Raw genomic sequence first — 7,503 nt, 5'->3', positions numbered from 1 at the left:
AGCCTGGAGCCACTGTAGGAGGAACAGGCGGAGGAGAAGCAGAGGAAGGAAGGGTAGTGAGTGTTACCAGGTTAGCTACCTGAGAGGTGAGATGAGATACTTGATCCAACAACTGCTGGTTGTTATCCACAAGAGTCCGGATGAGTTGGTCGTGTTGTCCCAATAACATTCCCTGTGAATGGAGGGCGCGTTATGCGCCATCACCCGTTGTTTCATGTGGCATCTCTGCTGAGTCCATGTTTGGCCAGTTCGTTCTATTAGGTTGGGTGGGGGACTCAGGTGCAGAGACGGACACACGGACAAAGAGGGTGGATTAGGATGTAATTTATTCAGCGTGTCTTGGCAGAGAGAAGCAGTTCAGGGTGGAGTAGCTTCAGGCCGGGGTAGGAGCTGAGTGGGGTGGAGAGCCAGTAGTCCAGAGAGCTGGATGACGAGGATATCAGACAACAGAGGAGCAGGTTGCGGCGTGGGAATGGCCGGCAGGCAGGCAGGCAGCAGGAACAGACGGGATCACAGGTAGTGTAGGAACGAACTGGCGCTGGAGAGGTGTCCAGCCCGGGTAGATAACTGCTGGTTGATTGATGACAATGAGCCGCAGCTGGAAGTAACGGAGCATGAGAGAGAATGGCCACGCCCCTGACCTAGATCCTCTGACTGCACAGCAGGGGAGACAGACACAGACCACACACACACACAGGGGGAAAAAGGAACAGGGAAACAAGCGGGAACCGGACCAACAGTGCCGAACCGTAACACTAGGTGAGTATGGAGCCAATTACTTCTCAGCCCTATCCCAGCTAACAATTCTAGGGAGAGAGAACATTTTTGTAATGTTACCCATAAAGTTTCCCTAATGTTTGAGTTTCTGTTAGTTAGGGGGACATTCTATCTAATTTAACAAAAACCTTCGGATAACCTTTTTAGCATTTTTTGGTGTTAAAGTTAGGAGAACATTCCCTTAATATCAAGCAGAACTTATCTAGAATGTGGTTATAATGTCCTCAGTGTATATAACATTAATGTTCAATTTTCTGAGGGTTAAGAGAATATTCCATCAACGTTCCACCAAACATACACAGAACATGGTTGCCATGTTCTCAGAATATACAATATGAATGTTCTAAACACGTTTCATGGGACGTTGCAAGAACATTCCTGTGTCCAGTTTTCTGAGGGTCAGGAGAATATTCCATCAACGTCCCACCAAACATACACAGGACATGGTTGCCATGTTCTCACAATATTAGATATTAAAGGTCCCGAATAGTCAAAATCCTGTTTTTCCTAAAATGTTAGGATATTTGGATATTTCAAAGTCGGGTGACCCATGTATGAAAAATGGCTGTAGATGGTACATTGATAAAGTTTAATAATAAAGTTACTGGTCCCCTCCCCCTGTGTCAAACACTTGGATCCAGGAGGCAGGTATTACCAAGGGTTTACTTCCGGCTTTATGCAACGTCACATAAAGCCGGAAATGAAAAACACCAATGGTAGTGTCTTATTATCTTAACTAATTTTAATATGTACCACCTTAAAACCATCATCACATGTGAGCCTATGCCTTGCTTTATCTTTGTTTACAAATGGTAAGCTAGCTACTAGTAGCTGTCCAGCTATCAATTCTAGGGTGAGAGAACATTTTTGAAATGTTACCCATAATGTTCCCCTAATGTTGGAGTGTCCAGTTTTCCATTAGTTAGGGGAACATTCTATCTATGTTAGCAAAAACCTTCTGAGAACCTTTTTAACATGTGTTTGGTGTTAAAGTTAGGAAAACATTCCCTTAATTTCAAACAGAAGTTATCTAGAACGTGGTAACAATGTTCTCAGAATATGCAACATTAATGTTCTAGACGTGTTTTATGGGACGTTGCAAGAACATTCATGTGTCCAGTTTTCTGAGTGTTAGTTACATAAACCATGTAAAACAAACGTGTCTCTGATTAGGAATCACATCAGCTCTTGTCATTGCATTTCTATCTGTAATATTCCATCAACATTCCACCAAACATACACAGAACATGGTTGCCATGTTCACAGAATATCCAATATTAATGTTCTAGACACGTTCCATAAGAACGTTCCTGTTCATAAACCATTTAGAACAAACGTGTCTCTGATTAGTAATTAAATCAGCTCTCATCATATCATTTCTATCTGTAACATTCCTAATTTATTGCCGAAACATGGATAATCCTACAGTTTCCCATCTTTCAATGAGAAACTCATTTTTATTAAATCCGATAAGTGTGTTGTAACTGTTGCCAAATAATGACATTAACATATATTGCTAAGAATGTGACAATACGGTGACTCTCCTAGCGGGTCTCAAACACAGACCACCAGCACCAATGACAAACGTCCTAACCACTGTCCCAATAAGGGATATCTCAAAGATGTGTGCTTTTTGGGACAGTATAGTTAGGCCCTGTCCAGAATAAACCCTAACCCCTCCTACCTAGGCACTTGTGTAGATCTGAAACTACTTGATAGGTATAAGCAATAGGGTGAATGCTCTTTGAAGTAAATCTCAGCTCTGTTAAAAGCAAACTCAAGAAAATATTTTATTGATCATAGTGATTCAGGAGTATTATTAAAACAGGTTAATATGCCCCACCAACATTACACAACTATACAGAAAGCCCTTAAATAGCTGAAATAAGTAAATAAAATCAATGATAAGAGACTAGTCAGATTAACTGATAATTTACACAGACATGGTTGCATAGCAGGAAGCTTGGAGTGCTGTGAACCAAGAGGTTGTGAGTTCAAATCCCAGGTGAGAACATGAATAATAACTACTGATTAATTGAACATGCACAATGTAATTATGTATGTCAAATATGTAAATTGAAAACACTATCTTAAAAGCATTGTGTGTGAGTATTCCGAACCTTGCCAACAGACAAGAGCTGTGAATGGATCAGTGGTTCACCAATCAGGTCCTTGATTGGCTCGGCAACCAGACGTAATGTGTAATGTTGTTTTTTGGGGGGACACAAATGTTTTTTTGCAACGTTTCCATGAACATGAATATCTTCTGTTATGAGAACATGGCAACCATGTTCTGTGTATGTTTGGTGGGACATCGATGGAATATTCTCCTAACCCTCAGAAAAATGGACACATGAATGTTCTTGCAACGCTTCCATGAAACGTGTCTAGAACATTAGGTTCTGAGAACATGGTAACCACGTTCTGGGTAAGTTCTATTTGACATTAAAGGAAACATTCCTTGCACATCACAGGAACGTTCCTATGAAAATGTTAGTTAATGACCTAATGAGACTTTTAAGGGAACGTTCTCTAAAGTTGTTGTTAGCTGGGATGTCACCACATGTGTAAGATTATAAATATGTTTTTATACTTCTATCACATTTTGCATGGTTCTACTGATTACAAACTAGATGTACAGTTTAGGGCATTCTGAGTCATTTCACGAAAGCCAGTGGGAGACAAAAGTGAAAAAAAAAAAACACGAGAACCAGCTATCAGCGTCTCGGTACAGAAACCCTTGGCAACCGCAGGCCAGCCCAGGCTAGGCAGGCACTGTCGGGAAGGCTCATGGTGTTGTCAGCTCCGCCCATGTGGTCATGCCCCAACCCCTGCAGATGAGATCATCAGACTCCGCCTCTCTCTGCGAAGGATAGCGCATCCTCTTTTGTCTGCCGCTCACAGGGACACACAGGCCCTGTCTCATTGGTGGCTGACGCTGCTATGATTGGTTTTGCCCTTATTTGGACATATCTACGCTTCTATCAGTATCTTGAAGGGGAATGTATCAATTCAATCCATTGTTGACGAGTATTTGTAGGCCTCATGCTGCCTCCACCTTTTTTATGTCTAGCTGAGGTTGTAACATCTGGGTTATCTATCAAACTCATTTTATAGTCTGAACGCCTAATGAAAAAGAGAGGAAACAAGCTAGAAGATATTTCAGTAGAGGCTCCGGCGTGATGTATTTCTGGGCCAAAGCTGATATTGTACCCTTACGGTAAACTTGGCAGCAAGAAGGGAGGGTCGATATTAAAGAGGGCGATAAAGGTATCAAGGGCGATTCTGAACATTACAACAGCAGCACGCACGTGCACGTACCTGCGCTGTTGCTCGTGACCCTGTTTCATAAGGGCTGATGAAACTTCCTCTTTTTAGCAGTATTCAGAACAGCTACGGAACTGAGAGAACGGGGGTTCTACTAAATAAATGGAGGATATAATATCTTACCCTGAATATTTTTGCTAGGAACTAAACTTCTAAACTAAATTTGACTTGAAACGAAACTTCAGACGAGTCGGGTTAGCCTTGGCTTGGACCTATAGACAGTGGTTGGAGGATTGGATGGCAGAAGTGGGGCAGCAGGGCTATCCAGTGGCAGGGTGGTTTGGTGTCGACACATGACTAAATGAAACTGGGGGTACATCCCAAATGGCACCCTATTCCCTACATAGTGCACTACTTTTGATCAGAGCCTATGGGCCCACGTCAAAAGTAGTGCACTATATAGACGATAGGGTGTCAATTGAGGCACATCGTGTGAGAGGGCCAGGCCAGGGAGAGCAGGGGCAGGGAGGCAGGGGGGGGGGCAGGGAGGGGAAATGGCTGGCGGCTCAGATAAGGTCTATCTCGCTAGGGACAGTGTGGGTCTTTGAAAGCCCCCCGCTTTGTGTTCATCAAACAGACGTGCACTGATCACTTCCCTTCTGGCACTCACACAGATGCCTTATAACTGGCAGCCAGGGTCCTTGTTATAGTACCCATACCATACACATAAATATATGGCCCATATCCCGACTCACACATATGACCTCCATTTCACAACATATGCACAAACGCAAAACACAACAACAAGAAACATGTTCTTGCCATTGTCAAATAAAAACGGATTGATACAAAGTTCTAGGTTTTCCGTGTCTGATTTACGGTCTGTTTTTGTTTGTCATTATAGGATATTGATCTTCCATTAATGATTAATCCGTTGGACATCTGGTTCATTCTAAAACATCACTTGACATAATTTTTTTTTGTGATTTAAGATTAAAACAGATATTCTCATTGCATGATCTTAGTGTTCTTGAAACCGATCAATGTGTTGTGGTCGGGCCAGTCCGGCATGTAAGCAGCACAAGAGAGTCGTTTTTTAGAAAGGCCTTTGTGCTGAATGTCTCAACTATATCCCCTCTTCTTGTTTTTTCTTTCAGCAGCACAGGGGAACCATTTCAACCGTTTAATGATGACACACTCATTCATTCACCTTTTATGATTTTCCGTGTCACTACAACAATGCCACCTTTTTGGGATAGCTTGCAGACTCTTTTCAAGAGATTCCTTTCATCCTACTATCCTGTGGGGTCCAAAATGATTGGATCCCTTGATAAAGATGAGCAAAAAAGACTGTATAAAATAAATAATATTCTATGCTTTATTGTATGCTCAAACTTTTTTAACATTATATTATTTTATACTAATACAATTGCTCAGAGAAACAGATTTTGTTTAACAAGTAATAATACTTTTTTTATTTTTAAGATAGGGGTCAAAATTATTGGATCCCCTGTTTTCATTTTTTTTTTTTTTTTTTTAACCTTTATTTAACTAGGCATGTCAGTTAAGAACAAATTCTTATTTACAATGACGGCCTACCCCGGCCAAACCTGGACGACGCTGGGTCAATTGTGCGCCGCCCTGTGGGACTCCCAATCACGGCCGGTTGTGATACAGCCTGGAATACTCCGACACCTTCCCCTTGTAAGGATAACGACACTGAGTCTTTTTCTAAAATGTTTTATGAGATTGGAGAACACATTGGTAGGGATCTTAGACCATTCCTCCTTACAGAATCTTTCCAGATCCTTGATATCCTTCGCCTGCGCTTTTGGACTGCCCTCTTCAATTCAAACCATAGGTTTTCAATGGGGTTCCAGTCCGGAGAATGTTGATTTTGTGGTCAATTAAGCATTTTTTTGTGGATTGTGATTTGTGCTTGGGGTTATTGCCTTGCTGAAACATTCACTTGCAGCCAAGATTCAGCCTCCTGGCAAAGGAACCAGGCTTTTGGCTAAAATGTCCTGATAAAGTTCATGATGCCGTTGACCTTAATTTAACAAGGGCCCAAGGACCAGTGGAAGCAAAATAGCCCCATAACATCAAAGATCCACCATCATATTTTACAGTAGGGTTGAGGTATTTTCTGCATATGTATCTTTCTTTCGATGCAAAACCCACCACTGGTGTGCATGGCCAAAGAGCTCTATTTTCATGTCATCCAACAAATGTAAACGCCTGGAGTTTGCTAAATGGCATTGGCACTTGGATTGAACCGGTACTATAGTCAGATGACATGAAAATAGAGCTCTTTGGCCATGCACACCAGTGGTGAGTTTTCAAATCCTATGTTATTTGTCACATGCTTCGTAAACAACAGGTGTAGACTAACAGTGAAATGCTTACTTATGGGTCCTTTTCCAACAATGCAGAGTTAAAGATAAAGATACATTTTATTACAAAATAGAAATAGTGAATAAATACACAGTGAATAACTAATAACAATAATGAGTAAAAATAACATGGCTATATACAGGGAGTACCAGTGCTGAGTAGATGTGCAGGGGTATGAGGTAATTGAGGTAGCTATGTACATATAGTAGGGGTAAAGATAATAGACAGTAGCAGCAGTGAATGTGGTGAGTGCGAAAATGTGTGTGTGTGTGTGAGAGTGTGTGTGTGTGTTGGGGTGTCAGTGTAATTACGTGTGAAAGTTTGGGTAGAGTTCAGTGTGTGCATAGAGTCAGTGCATAGAGTTAGAGCTTGTTCAGCAGTCTTATGGCTTGTGGGTAGAAGCTGTTAAGGGTCCTGTTGGTTCCAGACTTGGTGCACTGGTACCGCTTGCCGTGCGGTAGCAGAGAGAACAGTCTATGACTAAGGTGGCTGGATTCTTTGACAATTTTTAGGGCCGTCCTCTGACACCGCCTGGTATAGAGGTCCTGGATGGCAGGGAGCTCGGCTCAAGTGATGTACTGGGCCGTACTCACCACCCTCTGTAGCGCCTTGCGGTCAGGTGTCTTGCAGTTGCCGTACCAAATGGTGATGCAGCCAGTCAAGATGCTCTCAATGGTGCAGCTGTAGAACTTTTTGAGAATCTGTGATGTGGACACAGAGGAGCTTGAAGCTCTCGACCTGCTCCTCTACAGCCCCGTCGATGTGAATTGGGGCGTGCTCGCTCCTCTGTTTCCTGTAGTCCACGATCAGCTCATTTGTCTTGCTGACGTTGAGGGAGAGGTTGTTGTCCTGTCACCACACTGCCAGGTCTCTGACCTCCTCCCTATAGGCTGCTTCATTGTCATCAGTGATCAGTCCTACCACCGTCATGTCGTCGGGAAACTTGATGATGCTGTTGGAGTCGTGCGCGGCCACACAGTCGTGGGTGAACAAGGTGTACGGGAGGGGACTAAGCACACACCCCTGAGGGGCCCCTGTGTTGATGGTCAGCGTGGCGGATGTATT

This window comes from Coregonus clupeaformis, chromosome 9 (assembly GCF_020615455.1).
Source record: "Coregonus clupeaformis isolate EN_2021a chromosome 9, ASM2061545v1, whole genome shotgun sequence".
Classification (NCBI taxonomy): Eukaryota; Metazoa; Chordata; class Actinopteri; order Salmoniformes; family Salmonidae; genus Coregonus; species Coregonus clupeaformis.
Note: the sequence above shows the minus strand (reverse complement) of the source record.